Source organism: Lepus europaeus, chromosome 6 (assembly GCF_033115175.1).
Source record: "Lepus europaeus isolate LE1 chromosome 6, mLepTim1.pri, whole genome shotgun sequence".
NCBI lineage: Eukaryota > Metazoa > Chordata > Mammalia > Lagomorpha > Leporidae > Lepus > Lepus europaeus.
The window spans coordinates 26699043-26711287 of NC_084832.1; the positions used below are offsets into that span (position 1 = coordinate 26699043).

The 12245-nt window shown below is 34.2% G+C and overlaps 1 non-coding gene across 1 annotated transcript; it reads left to right on the plus strand.

The window, feature by feature from the left end:
• The first annotated feature begins 10572 nt into the window (after positions 1-10572).
• On the plus strand, positions 10573-10762 carry LOC133762595 (U2 spliceosomal RNA). The gene has a single exon (XR_009866283.1). It is a non-coding gene; the product is annotated as a U2 spliceosomal RNA (small nuclear RNA).
• The last annotated feature ends 1483 nt before the right edge of the window (positions 10763-12245 follow it).

Here is a 12245-nt window from a genome sequence, read left to right on the forward strand (position 1 = left end):
GTTAAGGAAAACAATCATGGTAATAAGTAAATGAGAAAGATTAAGAGAACATAATTTAAGAAAAACATTTGCAAAATAAAGATAAAGAATGTCACAGGGAAAGGACAAGTCTCTAAATAGTAACTGGACAGAAATTTGATGATCCTTGTCACAGAATAACAAATTCAAGTCAATAGGACACATGTGAAAAGATGCTGATACTCACTTAGAGAAATAGAAGTTAAAGTATGAATGAGATACCATGTTATCCATATTAAACTGACAAAATTTAAATGATTGTTAATGTCTATTGTCAGCAAAAATGCAGGCAAAAAGTAGTCTTCTGCATTGCTGGAAGAGATGTGAATCATTAAAAATCATTTTGGAAAGCCATCTGGCAATCTCTACAAAAATTAAAATTACATTTACACTTTGTTCCAATAAGTTCATTTCTGGGAATCTGCCTTAGCAATAAAAAATACTTACATATGAGAATATTTTAAAAATGTTTATTGTATTTGGCAATGGTGAAAAGAATACAAATAAAGGAACACCTATTGGCCAATGCATTTATAAAATCAATGCAAAGAATGAACTAGACCATCACTAATTTATTAAGGTGACTAAACCTTTAAATGATAAATTTAAGAAAGTGTCCATACTAGCTGTGAAACATGTAATGTTAATAATGACAATATACATATATGTATATATATATATGTCCATATACAAATATATGAACAAAGGACCACAAAGCCAAATGTGAAAAACAAAGAGAAGGCCAAGTATCCACAGGATATTGAGTGGGTTGTTGTGCACAAAGTGTCATTCAGCTAAGTAATAAATTCAGAAAAAAAAGATGTACTAAATACATATGCCTCTTTTAAAGATCAAGAAAACAATAAAATGATTAAGATGTATGAAAGGAATTCTGTAAGATCCGATGCGGTTACTAACAGGAAATTATTTATTTAGTAGACAAAGAGTCTGCGAACAGTCTGTCCATAAACACATCATAGAAAAACTCTCTTTTAATGTCAGACTTTGGTTTCCCTTGGTGACTATCATCTCGAAATAGAAAACATCTCTTGACAGAAGCTTAAGTCTTTGAACAAAGATTTAGTGGATTTTCACAAAAGCTTTTATGGATGCATCTCACAGCCTGTAATTGCATCTTTCCAAATGTTTCTGTGATCTTTTCCCTAATAACCAGGATCTGAGACAAATTTTACTTCAAGTATAACCATACAGTTTGTAAATCAAATAACTATGAAAACAGATTTAAAAGAATCACATATTTCTTTAGTTGTATGTTTAAGTAGTACTTTTACTTAATGAGATTTTAGTTTGTCTTTGTGGTAATTTAAGATGCAATGTTTATAAAGAAAATGCTTTAATTTTGTTCTTTTAGGTAGCCTCAATTTCCTGATTTCAGAACTGAAAAGTATTGCAATTGTCAAATGGTCCCTCAGAGAAAATAATCTATCACCAGTGGGCACATTAAATTTTTTTGTCTGTCTTTAGAAGACTCAAGTGATCCAGGTAATGATATTTTCAGGAATTCTTAGCTGTCCTTGACAGGAATGCAACTAAGGTAGTTTACAAATATATCGAAATCTCATTTTCTAAACTACACTGTTGAAGCTCCCATAGTGTAGTCTAGGAAAGGAAACAAGGAACAAAGCTGTTAATAAGGGAATTTTCTCAAATGAGATTCCTGTTAACACTCATTACAAAGTTACAGCAAAGTTATATCTCTTGCAATAATATGAACAGCAAACTCAAAACATGATTCCAAGAAACTGCGTAAGTACTGAGTTCAGATTTTTAGAGAAACTAAAGCAAAATTCATCATTTGTCAACATTAGAACATTCATATCTAGAAAATAATATTTAAATTTTTGCAAATAAGTATTAATTTTATAGTATGATAGTCACAAGGATTTATTGATCATAATCAATAGAAAATAAATTGCAAATTGCTGGCTACAAAAGATAAACGGTACTAGAAGAAAATATAATATTCCCATCCAACCACTATGAATACTCAATTTCATGATTAGAAGGTTTTCAACACTGTTTTTCTGAGTTATCCAAGAACATTTTATCACTCATTATGCTCACCTTTTTTGTACATCCATTCTGGAACTATAGTTTCATATATACATATGAAATCATCAAGTTGGAAAGATGCCAAGTAGGAATATTTCTCTATACTTTTTGTAAATGGCAGTCTGCAATTTCATGATAAAAACCATTAACTGGTGAGTCTCTACATATTAATAGTAATTTTCAGAGATAAGTTAGACGTTAAAAGATATTATCACGCAAGAAGCAGCCCTAGGAATATGGCATATCTTTTTTTTAACACTATGAATGAAATTGAGACATTAGTATTTTGTTGCGAATCAAAGAAATATCACTCATGAAAAGGTATTTATTTACATACTTAGCAAAAGTAAAAACAGCTCATATCACATCTACTATTGTCTCTACAAAGCATTTAGAAATGTGTATTTAGCAATATAAAACTCTAATATGAGAAAATTACTTAGATCAGAATATAAATCCATATAAATGAATAAAAAAAAGTCAAAATCAGGGCACACATTTGGTCTCGAGGCTAAGATGCTGACTGAGATGCTGGCATCTCTTGTTGAACTCTGAGTTTGATGGAAGGTCCACACTCTGGGTTACAGCTTCCTACCACTGAAATCTCTGGGAGGAGCAGTGGATAGCTCATGAGAGTCCCTGCCATACATAGGAGACCTGGATTAAGTTTCAGGCCCCCAGCTATGGCCCAAGCCCAGAACGTGGCCACAGAAGTCATTTAGCTAATGAACCAATGGATGGGAGCTCATTCTCTGGCTATGTCTGTCCATCTCTCCATCTCTCAAACATATACATAGATACATAATTTTGATATTAAATGTATATGTAAAAATTCAAGAAAATATAATTTACTCCTTATTTAAATATCAATAAAATATTTTATAGGCATAGAAAAATTATTTATAGGCATAGAAAAATTATTTATAGGCATAGGAAAATATATAAATTCATAACATGAGTGACTTCATACATAATTGAATTTGTATAGATACATAGATTTATATACAAGAATTTTCTCATACGTAACCTCAATTAAGTAAAAGATGTTCTTGAACAGCAAATAAAGAAAAAATGAAAATCACCAAACAGGCAGAATAGGAAACACAGAGGTAACAATTTTGAATAACAAGAATAAAATTTATACATAAATATAAGGAAGAATTTAGTGATCTATATACTCATATTTAATATATATATAACAATATCATTGGTACAGAAACAGTATAACATACTAAATAGAATATGAACTATCAAAGCAAAATGTTCCATAACAATGTAAAGGGCTTGGGAAGTATAATATTATATCACTCAATATGAAAATTGAGATATTGAGTATAATTGGATATATTTAAGGAAAGATTAGTTATCAATGGAAATAAAAATAACTCAAACTAAAATAAAGTAAGATCAATGATATACAGAAAACTATTCAGTCAAACATGGTAGCAAAGGAGAAAAGAGCAGAACAAATTTTGATAAGTAAGAATGATTTGTGATGTTAAAGACATAAGCACCAAAAAACATGCTGTATACTGTTACACATACCTGTTATGCACCTTAAGAATTTTTTTTTTTTACGTAGCTTTTTCTGGACAGTTGGGAAACATACAGAGTATTGATAACAGCTCAGTAACGTTTTCTATTTTGTCTAATACACTTGTTTTTATTGACTATAATTCACAAAACTTGCTTTTACCCTTTAAAAGTGCACAACTCCACGAAAGGGACTCAGCTGGATTCCCAGGTTCCTGGCTTGGGTCTGACTGAATACATGGTATTGCACCATTTGGAAGTGAACCAGTAGATGGAAAATATTTTTCTTTTTCTTACTATTTCTCTGTTCCCCTACTTTTCAAATAAATAAATAAATCTTTTGAACATTATGAAGCAAGTAGAATTCACTGAAACAAAATAAAGTTTTCAAATAGCAAAAAATTTTGGATGTCTAAATGTAACATCAGCTTCAATACATTCAAAAGTTGTCTTCTAAACCATGCTTTTGCTGTTGGAGAGAGCCAACAGCTTTTGTATCATAATGAACAATTCTTTAGATAAGTCCTTGGTATTATCCTACAAGATACTCCCAAGTCAATAAATCACCAAATCCTGAAGATATCTCAAATGTATCTTTTATTTTTCTACACTGATGTTTTCCAAATTTAAATTACATACATCACTCACCAGGCATACAGCAAAGCACCAGGAACAATCTTTTTGCTTCTTCATTTAATTCACTTTAATCAGTATACTAAAGTAATCCTGGTGGAATTAATCAAAATCTAATAACTTCAATTTCTACACTAAACCATATTTTTGGCTTCTTATTGACTGTATTTCAGTCAAAAACAGTTAAATTAAACATAGAACATTTAGCAAAATACATTTGCCTATGTTCCCAGTCATATTTCTCAATAGTACTTCACAGCACGTGTACAAAGGTATGTACTTCAAAAAGTTCATAGAGCCGGTGCCGCGGCTCAACAGGCTAATTCTCCACCTTGCGGTGCTGGCACTCCGGGTTCTAGTCCCGGTCGGGGCGCTGGATTCTGTCCCGGTTGCCCCTCTTCCAGGCCAGCTCTCTGCTGTTGCCCAGGAGTGCAGTGGAGGATGGCCCAAGTGCTTGGACCCTGCACCCCATGGGAGACCAGGAGAAGCACCTGACTCCTGCCATGGGATCAGTGCGGTGCGCTGGCCGCAGCGCACTGGCCACGGCGGCCATTGGAGGGTGAACCAACAGCAAAGGAAGACCTTTCTCTCTGTCTCTCTCTCTCACTGTCCACTCTGCCTGTCAAAAACAAAAACAAAAACAACAAAAAAAGTTCATGGAAATAGAATTAAAAGATAAATTCATTTTGGTCCAATTTGAAAACTATGCACAATTTTTGCATATTATACATTTTCCATGAGCTTTTTGAGGACCACTCAAATGCATGTAGATCAAAAAACTGCACCAGAATATATATTTTTAGTTTCATTTTTAGGAACTGTTTGAATTTATCCTCATGCACTTACATTTCTTCATTTCCTCTTTCCCTTTCTCCTCATTCGTACATCATTTCTAAAGGCACCTCTGGTTCTTCTTTTTTAATGTTCTAGAATCACCTAGCTAAGGCATCTTTGTCTTCCATGACTCAGGATACAGATTCTCCAACGAAACACTTAGCCACTTTTACTTTGTCAAAAATTGACTTTGAAATCTCCAGATCACAGCACATATCCTTCTTCATATCTCTTCCTTTGTATAAGTCATACAGTGGCGAATGTCTGAGACTCTTCTTTTGTGCTTTTATGACTATATCATAACAATTTTAGCAATGTTTGGCATTCAGGAAATATTCATCAGTTATATCTCACTGCTGTTCCCATTCCGTACTTATACACAACCAGAACTTAAAATCCTTTCCAATATCTTCAAAACCAAGATTTCTGTAAACCACCCAGTACTTTCAATAGGCAGCATTCTCTCTTATTACACTTGGAATTAAATGTAGTTAAATTGTGAATGATTTCAACAATCAGGCATATCTTAGTTCCCATTGAAACCAAAACTTTCCTGAGACTTTCCTATAGCAACTAAGTTGGTTTTTGAAATAGATTCTCTGCTAAATTTTTCTCCTATGCTTGTTGTCACTTCTCATTATAGTTCTTCAGAATCTGATCTCTATGTTATGTTTTCTCACTAAGAACATGAGTGTCTTTTTTTTCCTTTATAACCATAATTGCAAATTTGGGACATGCTCAATCGGACTTGCCCCAAATGCTGGAGTTAGAAATGTGCCAGGGGAGTCCAATACAATCCCATCAAGGTGCCATGTACCAATGCCATCTCACTAGTCCAAGTGATCAATGTCAGTTCACAATTGATCACGCTGATAGGTCTAAGAGTCAAAGGGATCACACAAACAAGACTAGTGTCTGCTAATACTAACTGATAGAATCAAAAAGGGAGAGAAAGATCCAACATGGGAAGCGGGATACACAGCAGACTCATAGAATGGCAGATGTCCTAAATAGCACTCTGGTCTCAGAATCAGCCCTTAAGGCATTTGGATCTGGCTGAAGAGCCCATGAGAGTATTGTAGGCATGGAAAGCCAAGATATCATGGAAAAAAAAAAAGACCTAAATGAAAGATCTCCGCAAGTGAGATCCCAGTGGAAAGAACGGGGCCATCAAAGAAGGAGGTACCTTTCTCTGAAAGGAGGAGAGAGCTTCTACTTTGACTATGACCCTGTCGGAATAAGATCAAAGTCAGCGAACCCTAAAGGCTTCCGTAGCCTTAGCAACCATGACTAGAGCCTAGGGAGATTACTGACGCCATGAACCGGAGTGTCAAATTGTTAAGTCAACAACAGGAGTCACTGTGTACTTACATCTAATGTGGGATCTGTCCTTAATGTGTTGTCTAATGTGAAGTGATGCTATAACTAGTACTAAAACAGTATGTTTCACTTTGTGTTTCTGTTTGGGTGCAAACTGATGAAATCTTTACTTAGTATATACTGAATTGATCTTCTGTATATAAAGAGAATTGAAAATGAAAAAAAAAAAAAAAACCTTGGTGTCAAATTGGAAATTGCATAGAAAATTAATTAAGTTTTAAAAAAATATCATGTAGGATCTCTGTCTTTAATGTGCTGTACGCTGTTATTTAATGCTATAATTAGTACTCCAACAGTATTTTTCACTTTGTGTTGCTATGTGTGAACTTGGAAGGCTTCCATAGCCTTGGCAACTCATGATGAGAGCCTAGGGTGGTTACTGGCGCCATAAACTAGAGTGTCAATTTGTTGGGTCAACAACAGGAGCCACTGTACACTTGCTCCTCATGTGGGATCTCTGTCCTTAATGTGCTGTACATTTTGATTTAATGCTATAACTAGTACTCAAACAGTATGTTTCACTTTGTGTTTCTATGTGGGTGCAAACTGTTGAAATTATACTAAATTGACCTTCTGTATATAAAGAGAATTGAAAATGAATCTTGATGTGAATGGAAGGGGAGAGGGAGCGGGAGAGGGGAGGGTTGCGGGTGGGAGGGAAGTTATGGGAGGGGGAAGCCATTGTAATCCATAAGCTGTACACTGGAAATTTATATTCATTAAATAAAAGTTAAAAAAATAGCCATAATTGCAGCCAGATAGCATAATCTTTTACACCACTTACATAATATCTTAATTTGACAATAGTCTTCCACATATGCTATTTGTGTTTCTTCACCATAAAATTCACTAAATATATACTAAAATTTTGCAGTAAAACTCTGACAATAAAATTTACTGGGAATTTTTTAGTCTCTACACATGTCTAGGTGATAGTCTTATTGATCTCTCTATTAAAACACAAACATATTCTTTATAAAATGTCTACGTAAATATATTTCTCCCTTTTTTCAGGAATCCTAATTTTTCTTATCTTGTACTTAGTCTCTCCTCTTCTGTGAGTCCTAGAAATTGGAATGTGCTTTTTCTAAACTTTCTTTTGTTTTTGTTCAAAACACTCATCTCGGGTGAAAATGGCTTTACTTTATAGTCTTCAGGCTGTCAGGATGCCAAGTTGCCATCTCCACAGCAGCTCCCAAAGGCGCTTTTGTCCCTTGTCCAACCACTTCTCACATTTTCATTTTGATTCATCTAAAATATCAGGAACAATTGACTTCCAATTAGATTACTGAAAAAGTCTCAGTAGTCATTCTATAATAAATTATCACACTATTCTTAAATTTTATTATTGTTTGCAGAGATAAGTTTAGTTTATTAATGCATAATTGTAATGAACACATGTCAATTACTATTATATGAGAATATAATAATAGAGTTTCAAAATAAAATTAAAACATAGGTCTCGGAATAACCTAATTTCCTTATTTCTATTTCTCTTATATAAAGAACTTTACCATAGTAAAATTTCTGCTTGGTGGCATCCTAATAATAGTACTTTTTCAAAAAACAAAGAAACGTATATTAGCGTGCTTCTGCAAAACATGAAATCTTTCACAGAATATATTCTGTTTTAACTTAGAGCAAGAAACAATATAACTATAATTACATCTATAATTTATAGTTACAATTAGAAAGCCATAAACTTTATCTTCTATTTTCCTAGCAGTCTAATCTGTATCAACTGGTTATTCACTCATAGAATATAGTCATCTGTAAGTGGAACTGCTGAGTACCATTTAACATTTACATCATTTGGGAGAGAATCATATTTATTTCAATAGCTGGAGAGATTTTGGTCCAAGATATCTTAGACATATAATACTACAAATCCTAATGTCTGCATTGATAAATATACCTCTATCTGTTGGTACATTTATAAACACATTACTGTTTACTATTAGTAGGTCAAAATACGTGGCTTTCACCCAGAATCTGATACTAGAAAACCTTTTAAATCTTAGGCATTATGAGTTAAAAAAAAAAAAAAACACCCTCCAATCTTAAAACATAAAATTAATTAAAGCTGGTGCTAGTGTTGTGGTGTAACTGCTGCCTGTGATGCCGGCATCCCCTATGGATACCATTTCCTATCCTGTCTGCTTCACTTCATGTTCAGCTCCCTGATAATGGCCTAGAAAAAGCAGCAGAAGATGGCCCAAATGGTTGGGTCCCCACTACCCCTGTGGGAGACCTAGAAGAAACTCCTGGCTCTTGGCTTTGTTCTGGCCCAACCCTGGTCTTTGTGGCCATCTAGGGAGTGAACCAGTAGATAGATATCTCTTTGTCTCTCCTTCTCTCCTTGTAAGTCTGATTTCAAATAGTTGAATAAATCCTAAGCACTCTTTGCTGGAGCAACTAAGTGTTGTTACATGATCTCTTATCTAAATATGAGTCTGATATGTTTTGTGAAAAAGAAAAATATAAATAAAAATAAATATTTTAAAAATTAAATAAAGTGCTATTATAGTTTCATTAACAAGAACAGAAAACATGGTGTCAAAAATTTTTATTTTAAAAAATCTCGTATGAGTTCCACTTATTTGAATATAGCAGTAGAGACACAGAGGATGGTAAAAACAGGGGTTGTGTTATTAGTATTCAATCAAAGTTTATCAACAGGGTACCAAGACGGAGGCAACCTATTATAGTATGGTTTCATTTGTAAGTGGCAGAATTTAGGGGATTATATTCCTCATTTAATATTTTGCATATAAATGGTAGTATGAGTTGACAACATGAGAACATCTACTTTTATACTAATGCCCATTCTTGTATTATAAAAACCTGTTTAGAAGTTCATCCTGCTTTCACAGCCTTCAGCAAAAATCCATATCCTCAGAGCTGTTCCAGCAATGGAGAAGCCTTTCAACACGAAGCTGTTAGCTCAGCTCACACCGCTGATAGCTCTGCTTGCAGTGAAAATCTACTGCTGGGGAGAAAAGAAAAAAAAAAAAAAACACGTAAAAACATGGAGTGGTCTTGAAGCTTAAATCCCACAGGAAAATGGTAGCCTGTTTTGTGGCAATGTGTGGGAGGAAGATTCTAGGAGGTGGGTTGAAAATGCCTTACCTGCATGCAACTAAATCTTTAAGGGAAAATCTAGACAGTTATGATATATTGTCCACCTTTTGTTATGCCTATGGGTGAAAACTTTTAGAACTCTGCACTGAATTGTAATTTTAATAGTTGGACAATCTGATTGTTCTAACAATATTTTTGCCGCTTCTGGGATCCACCCACAAACTATGCAGGATGCCTGGTTGTTGATTAATAGCACACATTCTTATTAAGAGTTCTAAAGGAAGAAATTGAAAAGAATGTCAAATGATTCATCATCACATTATCAGCCAGCTGTCTATCATTTATGCACAGGGGCACTATTTTTGTCTCTTAACATTTGAAACTTTTAAAAGAGAGCTGGAATTTTGTTCCTGAGTGTGTAAAAACATCTAATGAAATGACTTGTCAAGGGTTATCATCTATTCGTTCTCTGTGACGGTTTTAATTACCTCATCAATATTTATTGAGCATGTATTATTTGCTTAGTTTTGACCTAAAAAACATCAGAAAGTCATAAGAAACATAATGCAGAAATATATACCTGAGTTAAAGAACTTAAGTCTCAAAGTAAGGACAACATACATTACCAAGCAATGGAGGAAAATACACATTTGTTATTAGAATGTTTAGAGGCTGGTGTTGTGGTACAGTGGGTAAAGTCACTGCCCGCAACACTAGCATCCCACATGGGCGCAGGTTCCAGAACTGACTGCTCCAGTTCTTATCCAGCTCCTTGCTAATAGGCTTGGGAAAGCAGCAGAAAATGGCCTCAGTGCTTGTGCTCCCACACCCCTGGGGGATGACCTGGATGACACTCCAAGTTTCTGGCTTCAGCTTTTCACAGCCCTGGCTTTTGTGGCTATTTGGGGAGTAAACACATTGATGGAAAATCTCTCTCTCTCTCTCTCTCTCTCTCTCTCTCTCTCTCTCTAATTCTGTCTTTCAAATAAATGAACAATAAATCTTAAAAAAATGTTTAAACTAAATTAATCTTTTGACTAAGATCAAGTGTAGTATCTCTTCTTAGTTTAATGTCTAATCATGCTGTATCTGAGGACAATGTACTAATTAGGTGTTTGAATCAGGGAGTCGGAAATAAAACAGGAATTTGCTACAACTACTCCATACAGTGACCTGGTATTGTCGTAACTTGAGAAACCTTGTACCCACTCAGGGAAATATATATATATATATATATGTATATGCACACACACACATATATATATATTTGAAAAAGCAAAAATGGCTGCAATAGTAAATTGAACTGCTCAGTGAAGAAAGAATTCTCAGCATGAACTTAACAAGCTGTAAATATAAAGCTGACGTGTGGGTAGATAGTTTAAATTGGGAGAACGTAAGAGTCAAGAACATTAACATAAACTCAGATAATGACTACCTACTTATTTGGTGAATAGTATGTAACAAGGCACGATGTAAACAAAAGACACAGTACCTATGTACTGACAACCCACTGGGGAAAAATGTTTTAATATTATAAATGCACTGCAGGTCTGTAGGTAAATGGACTATAAAACACAGGACATGCGAATTAACACAGACTCAGGAAGAAAAGGACAGCTCACAGAATGAAAAGAAGCCAGATGTGTGTGAAGGATAACTACCTTGTTCCTCAGAAAATCCTGGTTGCTAGTTTGTTCCAGGCAGTAAACACAATTATAAAGATAAAGTGACATGCCAGAGTGTGAGACATGAAGGGCATTGATAAGACAAGACTGTATCTTAGGGCATGATGGGTGTTGGGGTAATGGACTATGCAGCAAAGGGTAACAGCTAGTCACCAGATGATAATAACATTATTTAATGACATTCTAAACTATTTCAATTGCATTTTGAATACACTTGATAGTCCTTGAAGGATTTTTGCTGGAATATTGATATTTTCATGTTGAAGATGAATAATTTTTCAGGCTTCTTTATTCTGAGTATTTTATGTGTATTATCTATAAATATGAATATCACCTTGACATTGCAACACTATCCTTTGATTATGACTGAGCACACCTTTGGTACAAAGTTAGTAGGAGGGAGAGATCCTAACATCTACATGTGAAGAAAATGGCCAATTAGGGGAAGTAAATTACATGCAGTGTGTATTGATGAGTGTTTAAGATGAGGGAAGAAAAAGATAAGGCATTGTCTTACAGATTGTGAAATAAAATAATAAAAAGTGAATGAGTAAATTGTATAATGTCTAAATAAGGGTAAATATGTCTAGCTCCTTCAATAATTCCTTTAGCACTGTTATTTTTAGGAAAATACACACTACCTCATTATTTATAGTCACCTTACTGTGCAGCAGAACACCAGGATATCATACTCCTGTCTGTAACGTAGCACCTGCTTATCAACCCTTCTTCCCCTTTCTCTCTCCAGCCTCTGGTGATGATCATTATAAAGTCAACATTATAGAATGTATTCAAGTATTAACACATCACATGATACTCTGGATATAAGTGAATTTTTATGTATTTAAACTGTAAATTGAGAAAACATTTGCAATTGTGATTTCTTTATGAATTTTGTAGAACATGTCCGTTTAGGAGGTTATTAGCAACTTTATTCACAAAGTTTCCAGTTTATCTTGTATGTAAACTTCCTAAGAAAGCTATTTTATTGAGCATAACAAAGTAAGT